The following is an 8,274-nucleotide window of genomic DNA, read 5'->3' on the forward strand; positions in this document are numbered from 1 at the left end:
AAAATAGGCCGACAAAGCTCAAAGAAAGATAGTGTTGAATGTCATTAGCGCTCTGTCGCCCATGGGTTCTTTGAATTCTGAGTTTCAAGTCGAGTTGGGGGAGTGAAATCCAGTTAAGTCGAGATATAAAACCGAACAAAAAGTGGTCAGGGGGAAACATTCGTAGATAAGAGAAGTGCGGGCGGGGCCTTACACATCCGTAAGTGGCCAAGTTGATGACCGGAAACGGCAACAGTTACACATATATGAAGAAACACCTGAGGCTCTGGCGAAGTATGCGAGGAACGAAGGTGGAAAAGTGGGAAAAGCCCGGTGCTCGGGGGCGGGGGCAAATGGTACCTTTTCCAGCTCTTGGCGGCATTGATTGTCCACCCACACAATGCCACACGAGTGACACAGCTGGGCACAGCTGCAGCATTTTGAATCCGGCTCTCAAGTTCAGGGCACAAAATTGGCAATTCAAGCGCAAAGCCGTCAACTGCGAAAGGAAAAGATGGCAGAGGTCTCCATGACTCGCAGGGGTTTCACTGCAAAGCTACAAATATGTTTACGGTTTAGTTTTTTCAAACTAAACTTAATTTTCATAATTAATATTAATCAACAAATATTTTAGTTTATATTTCAGTTAAATAAATAATATATTCCAGAATTTACCATTACCAAATTCGAATAGAATAGAATTCAAATAAATTAAATGTTAATATTAATTCCAGTACTTGAACTATGACTTGATCACGATTTGAACTATGCACCTTTTTGTTTACTGTGTAAACTGGGCATTTTCGCAAATGGGCCAGCAGCATGCACAGATTTCTTTTAGTTTCGTTGCAAATCGCTGCAGATGCGGCGTTTAAAAATAGCCAACATGTCACCAGCCAAGTAAAAAGGGGCAGACTAACTGAGTGCAACTGCATCAATGCGGCAATGAATCAGATCCGAAAGCGAACTGACAGGGCGAAAAAAATAACAGATGATTGAGGGCACACACTTATTGGCAATAGAGTGTATGAATACCCTAAAGGACTTCAACTTTTATATTTAACTAGATGTTTCTAAATTTTGACCTCCGTTTAAAATAAATATTTGAACGTAGATTTTAAGGGAATTCCACCACATACTCATAGAGGTATCACACTTTGAAATCCAAGTAAAAATACCCAAGTTATGGAATTTAGGAGTTCAGTTTTGGGTTCTTATTCTGAACTCTGTTGGAAATGCGGAAAAACGGAACATGAAAATGGGTCAAAATTTTGACCCTCGTTTAAAGAAAATATTTAAATGTAGATTGTTAGGGAATTCCACCACAAACTCATGGAGGTATCACACTTTGAAATCCGAGTAAAATTACCCAAGTTATGGAATTTAGGAGTTCAGTTTTGAGTTCTTATTCTGAACTCCATTGGAAATGCGGAAAAATGGAACATGAAAATGGGTCAAAATTTTGACCCTCGTTAAAAGAAAATATTTAAATGTAGATTATTAGGGAATTCCATCACAAACTCATAAAGGTATCACACTTCGAAATCCGAGTAAAATTACCCAAGTTATGGAATTTAGAAGTGCAGTTTTGGGTTCTTATTCTGAACTCTGTTGGAAATGCGGAAAAATGGAACATGAAAATGGGTCAAAATTTTGACCCTCGTTAAAAGAAAATATTTAAATGTAGATTATTAGGGAATTCCATCACAAACTCATAGAGGTATCACATTTTGAAATCAGAGTAAAATTACCCAAGTTATAGAATTTAGGAGTTTAGTTTTGGGTTCTTATTCTGAACTCTTATGGAAATGCGAAAAATGGAACATGAAAATGAATCAAAATTTTGACCCTCGTTTAAAGAAAATATTTAAATGTAGATTATTAGGGAATTCCATTACAAACTCATAAAGGTATCACACTTTGAAATCCGATTAAAATTACCCAAGTTATGGAATTTAGGAATTCAGTTTTGGGTTCTTATTCTGAACTCTTTTGGAAATGCGGAAAACGGAACATGAAAATTGGTCAAAATTTTGACCCTCGCTTAAAGAAAATATTTAAATGTAGATTATTAGGGAATTCCACAGCAAACTCATAAAGGTATCACACTTCGAAATCAAAGTAAAAATACCCAAGTTATGGAATTTAGAAGTGCAGTTTTGGGTTCTTATTCTGAATTCTTTTGGAAATGCGGAAAAATGGAACATGAAAATGGGTCAAAATTTTGACTCTCGTTTAAAGAAAATATTTAAATGTAGATTATTAGGGAATTCCACCACAAACTCATGGAGGTATCACATTTTGAAATCAGAGTAAAAATACCCAAGTTATGGAATTTAGAAGTGCAGTTTTGGGTTCTTATTCTGAACTCTTTTGGAAATGCGGAAAACGGAACATGAAAATGGGTCAAAATTTTGAACCTCGTTTAAAGAAAATATTTAAATGTAGATTATTAGGGAATTCCATTACAAACTCATAAAGGTATCACACTTTGAAATCCGATTAAAATTACCCAAGTTATGGAATTTAGGAATTCAGTTTTGGGTTCTTATTCTGAACTCTTTTGGAAATGCGGAAAACGGAACATGAAAATTGGTCAAAATTTTGACCCTCGCTTAAAGAAAATATTTAAATGTAGATTGTTAGGGAATTCCACAGCAAACTCATAAAGGTATCACACTTTGAAATCCGAGTAAAATTACCCAAGTTATGGAATTTAGAAGAACTTAGTTTTATGAGATACATAAGCATTGGACATTGTTTTTATTTATTACGTATCTCTTAACATATTAATGTACTCCCGATACTTTGCTGATTCAGCTGGAGTCGTTTTGAGTTTCCAGGTCGTGCATTTTCCGCAGCTCCTCCGCGGATTCCGATTCGCTTTGATAAAGCGCGCCCACCGAACGTTTTGGGGCAATGGATGCACTCCAGACTTCATGTGCCGATGCCTGCACTGCCGGGTGACAATTGGAGTGAAGGGGCTGCAGTCCGCGGAGAAGGCGGTGGGGGATCTGCCGTGGAGGTGCGAGAAGGAGGTGGGCGGGATGGGAATGGGGAGGGACGCTTGTCGTGTGCGTGATGCGCATGAGCGAAGCGTCATTGCGCCTTAAATGGGAGCAGCACAACTTGAAGCTTGCAACACGGCTCGCAGTGATGCATTGCAGCACACAGCAAAAAAATGGGTGATCAGTTTGATATTCTTATAAGAACTATCTTTTATAACAAAGATCTAATAGTGATAGACAAATTAAATTAAGATTACTTAAGTTTACTTAATTGCGAAGTCAAAGAGCTAGGGGTAGGGTAAGAAATACTTATACAATAGACTTAATAAGTAGTATCAAGTTTAAATATCAACAAAGAATTTGATCTTTTTTTATCTCTGTGTAGGCACAGAAAATTTAAAGGGAGGAGTATTTGAGGTACCAAGACGGCAAAAAAGGGGGAAAACAAAGGGGGATTTTGATCGCACCGAGTGGGCTGGCAATTTTTAGACATTTCTCATTGTGCTTATTGGCATTTGTCTGTGCAGCGATGCGTTTATTAAAGTCGGGGGTGCTCTATGGCGTATAGAGGAATGGCAGTCCCTTCATGCTCCTTTCCCGATTGCCGCCACCCTGTCCCCTCACATTTCGTTGCCAAACTGAAATTGGCGTTGCCTTTTTTGGTAGCTCTTTTGGGGTTGCCCCTCTTTCGACATTGACAGACCCATAATTCTTGAAAGGGGCCAGGTTGCTCCCGCCATTACATCTCCCTCCCAAGCCCCGCTTTCGGCCGTCTCCTTTTGTGAATTATTGAAATTGCGCAGTTTTTGCGATTGATCTCTGACTGAGTTGCAGTTGCAATCGGCCTGTTTCGCTTCTGTTTTTCGTATTATTGGCATCGCAGGGAGTCGGGATTCAGGGTCAGATCCGATGCCAGTCTGGGACGGCAATCAATCAATCAGAGAAATAACCAAGATATCGCCCAGAGTCGCTACCTCCTCCTATACAGTATTTTTTGTTATTTCCATTTGTTGCAATTGTTGGGAAAGTCAGAGGAAAGACTTCATAGGGCCACGTCAGATCGGGTAGTGGGATATTTATGACAGGGTCTGACACTACCAGTCACGAACGAGCCCAACAGAGATTCAACCCAGAGTGTTAAAAAGGAGAGGAAAAATGAAAAAGAAAATGGAAAACAAATTTCTATATAAACAAAGTTTTAAAATCAATATAAAACCTTTGAATACATTTTTGACCTTTATTTTAAAGTTCATTCAATTTAAGAAAGCTTCTTTCAAATGGTAAAAGCTTTTATCCATTATTTTTCCAACCTTTGCACCCTCCAGGACAATCCTTGGTGCCTTTCTGGGGATCAGGCAACGCAAGTGCCAGAAATGCAATTGCTATAAAAAGATATTTTTTTATTTTTAAGCTCCAGTTTAATATTCAAGAACTCACCAACAAAAGTGAGAAATGAAGAAATGTTGGCCATATTATCAAGTCCTCTAGATCTCCTAAGGAATGAAAAGCCTCTCTAAAAAAACAAGGGTTTTATAGACGCCCAAATTAGAGCTGGAAAATTTCATATTTATGATTAGACATGGAAGATTTAAAAGGTTAAAAGGCGCACAAATATGTTACCATAAAACCCAAAAACTACCGCAGACGTGTATCTATATAAATGTCAAAAGCTCCTCAACCAAATCACCAGCATAAATCTTCCAATCTGGATCATGTTTCTCTATGTTAAAAAAGATCATTTACAAATTACGTAGCATTAAGATCCATTTGAATTCCATGCCAGATCACAGTTCCGATCCAAAGTCAATGCCAAAACATAAAATAAACAAACCATAAGGCAGATTTAGCGCTGACTAAAATAAAAGCTCCACAAAAAAATGTTTTCTTTTAAATTCCTTGGAGAATTCGATGGAATTGTAATGAAAACAGAAAATGGGACACCGCAGAACCGAGCGTGAGGATGAAAGGAAATCCAAACCAAAAACAGAAATTGTGGGGGGAAATCAAAACGAACCGAGGGGCTCCAGAGAAAGATCCCACAGAAATCTGGGAATAAAAAAAATGAAATGACACTTAATGCTGCACTCCACAAAAAACAAAAGGAGAACGGAAAAAATGCTTGCCTCGAGAGAAGCGGGGCAATAAAATGGCCAATTATGACAAATTTCGAAATGAATGCTGGTAATGCTCGAAAAGCATTTCAATCTCTTTCCACTCGAGAACCTCTCAACGTCATCATTAGCACCCGTAAAACCTCCACCACCAGCAAAAGCTATAAAACCCTTTCTTCTGGCCAGCAATTACGTCATTTTCTCCAGCATTTTGATCCGATTTCAAATAAAAAATGTACAACTTTGTTGTGCTTGAATTTCAAAAGAAAAAACCCATATTCTCTGTTGCCCAAACTTAGGAAACATCTTAATTTATAAGTTATAAAGAATGTTATTTTTAGTCAATTTATATAAAAATATACTAGGTAAAAGAAAGAGGTTTACACATCTGGAATCTCTTAAAATCCCATAAGCAAACTAGTTTTCTCTAACAATGTGACTTAAATTACAGTCCTCTATAATAGGGTAACCAATCTGAAAGATCGCTGAAAGAGAGAAGTCAATTCTCCTGCCAAGCATTTAGCCTAGATTCGGTTTGGATCTCGCAAAGTTCAGATTGTGGGTCAAGTAATTTCCGAGTCTTCCGCCTTCTCCGCCTCCATCTCCATGTTTTTTCTAGGAGCTCCTCCTTCTGCCAACCGATCGGCAATTATCCCGCAAACGATTTTCACGACTTTTCCTGATCTTCTTCCAAGTCTCCTACCATCTATCTCTCCTTCTCTTTCTGTGGAACAAATTTATTTTACCTCAAAAATAACCATTAACAATTTTTCTTTACTAATCTTTGCATCTATTGGCCTGGCCAATAACTTCAGCTCCTTCTCCTCCACCACAGAAATCCGATCAGAGAGAGAGAGCAAAAAGTTTTCCATTAGGAAAAATGGCTTTAGGAAAATGGTAAGCAATGTATAAAAATGTCAAAGATCGCATCGTTCGAATTAATGATCGCGACCGTGGCGAAAGAGAATTGGTACACAGAAAAAAAATGTTCTGAATATATTTATTTTGTATTATAAAAAAATTATATAAATAATAAATTATATAAATAAGAAATTATATAAATAATAAATTATATAAATAATAAATTATATAAATAATAAATTATATAAATAATAAATTATATAAATAATAAATTATATAAATAATAAATTATATAAATAATAAATTATATAAATAATAAATTATATAAATAATAAATTATTTTTACTTCCTGAAGTACCCTATTAAAAGCTTTAAAATGGTTTTGGTTCAAAAGATCTTGAGTTTTTTAGTTGAGAAAGAAGAGAATTGGTACACAAAAAATAAGTAGTCTTAATATATTTATTATTTTTTATATCATTCAATTCCTATCCATTCATTTTGTATATTCTTAGGAGCCCTATTAAAAACTTTAAATTGGTTTTGGGTTTTCTTTAATACCGCACAAAAGTTCTTGAGTTTATTAGTAGAATAAGCTTGAACATTTTAACTAATAAAATTAAAACACATGTGGATTTTTCGGTATTTATTAGCCAACTTTAGTCCAGGTACTGCAACCACCTGGGCAACCACCATCATAAGGAGGCTGGTTCGCAAGTGCTAGCAATGCGAAGGCTAAAAACCCAAACGTAAATGTTATTAGTTCTTAGTTTTCAGTTATATGCCCTAAAACATACCAATAAAGTTTACAGAGAGCCCAAAGTTGGCCATATTGAACTGCTCTCGAGATTATTTTCGAGAATACAAAGATTTCGGCTTTCAACAGGCTTCTTATGGATCGCGAAAATTAGTGCTGGAACATTTCACATTTACAATTATCCAAAGCAAATTGATATAGTACGTTGAAGGTCAGAAGCAGAAATATTTTTAAAAACAAGTAACTTAGCACCTTTCAAAAATTAAAAAAAAAAAAAAGAATTTAATTTATATGTTTGTGAAATTCTACATTATTTTCTAAGAAGTTAATTCCCGACAAAGTCCTAAAAATTCTTCTTTGTGTGAATGGGCTAAGAAAGTGGGTGAGGACGGAGTTTGGCTACAGTTTGGTAGCTGAAAAGCACTTAATGACGTCATTACAAGCCAGCACAGCACGTGCTCTTCCTCTGGCAGAGGAGAAAAATGAAATAAAAATTCAAATTTGAATTTGAATTGAAATTTTCTGCTCAGGGGTGTATCAAGTTCCATGAATATGCAAATTGCCAAGAATCGAGGGGGCCCACAAGTTGGGATCGTGGTGTTGTCGTGCGTGAATTGTAAATAAATTTATTGCGCTCGCAAATTTTCTCTATCTTCCTGCCGTTGTTTCAACTTGTTGGCTTACACTTTTGGTTTTAATGGTTTGTTCATGCAGAGTTTGAATAATAGTCGCAGTTTCCCCATTGTTTTGGTGGGGGGAAAAAGCACACATATGTATGTCATTTCAGTCTGGCGAGGGTCGCCAAATTATTTGGCGAATGACAAATGATTTATATAGCCCTGGGGGAAGTATTTGGATTAGATGGGAATCGGAAGTTCTAAAGTGACAATCCCCAACGAAAATGGATTTTAGCCCAAAAAGTATTCAAATTGATATTAATGAACTTGGGCAACGGAACTTGTCTTGAATACTAATTATGGAAAAGACTGGCCATTCAAGTACTTATAATATTCCTAAATATTTTTAGAAATTGGAGAAACATATTTATAGAGATTTTCATTATGAGCTATACTTAAATACCATTTCTTTTAAATTAACAATTTAACTGTCCTGCCAATGACCTGTACTGTTTAACTTCATGAGCACTTGGGAATTATTTCTGTTCTGTTGAAATAAGAACATTTGAGATGCCTGCACAGAGGCAGCAACGTGGAATATATCACAATTCGTGGGGGGAAGCCCCTCCTCAGAGGCATTCGGTTGCGAATCTCTGGATCCGAGAACTGGATCCTCCGCCGGTCATGGCCATGGTCATTAGTCTGGTCGCTCGTCTCGGAATCCCTCCATCTGGCATTTCAATTACAGCAGATCCAGCGCGATCTAGACCTAATTGATTGACTCCGGTGCAGGAAGGTGCTGATAATATTTATACCACGTACGATTTGGATCCTCTTGCTCCCGCACAGAATGCAATTAAATTGCATTTTCCACAGAGAGAACAATGAGCAATTTTCAAAGATTTCCACGCCGGCACTCAGCACGTTTCCTACATAAACCATAA

The 8,274-nt window shown here is 36.8% G+C and overlaps 2 long non-coding RNA genes across 2 annotated transcripts; both read right to left on the reverse strand.

Annotated features, from left to right (window-relative positions):
• Positions 1-4,210: 4,210 nt before the first annotated feature.
• LOC108034790 (uncharacterized) lies at positions 4,211-4,537 on the reverse strand. Its single transcript, XR_001768739.2, has 2 exons — positions 4,425-4,537; positions 4,211-4,369 (listed from the first exon to the last, which is right to left on the reverse strand). It is a non-coding gene; the product is annotated as an uncharacterized LOC108034790 (long non-coding RNA).
• A 1,867-nt stretch (positions 4,538-6,404) lies between these two features.
• LOC108034759 (uncharacterized) lies at positions 6,405-6,821 on the reverse strand. The gene is made up of 2 exons (XR_001768730.3): positions 6,754-6,821; positions 6,405-6,691 (listed from the first exon to the last, which is right to left on the reverse strand). It is a non-coding gene; the product is annotated as an uncharacterized LOC108034759 (long non-coding RNA).
• Positions 6,822-8,274: the final 1,453 nt, after the last annotated feature.

This window comes from Drosophila biarmipes, chromosome 3L (genome assembly GCF_025231255.1).
Source record: "Drosophila biarmipes strain raj3 chromosome 3L, RU_DBia_V1.1, whole genome shotgun sequence".
Classification (NCBI taxonomy): Eukaryota; Metazoa; Arthropoda; class Insecta; order Diptera; family Drosophilidae; genus Drosophila; species Drosophila biarmipes.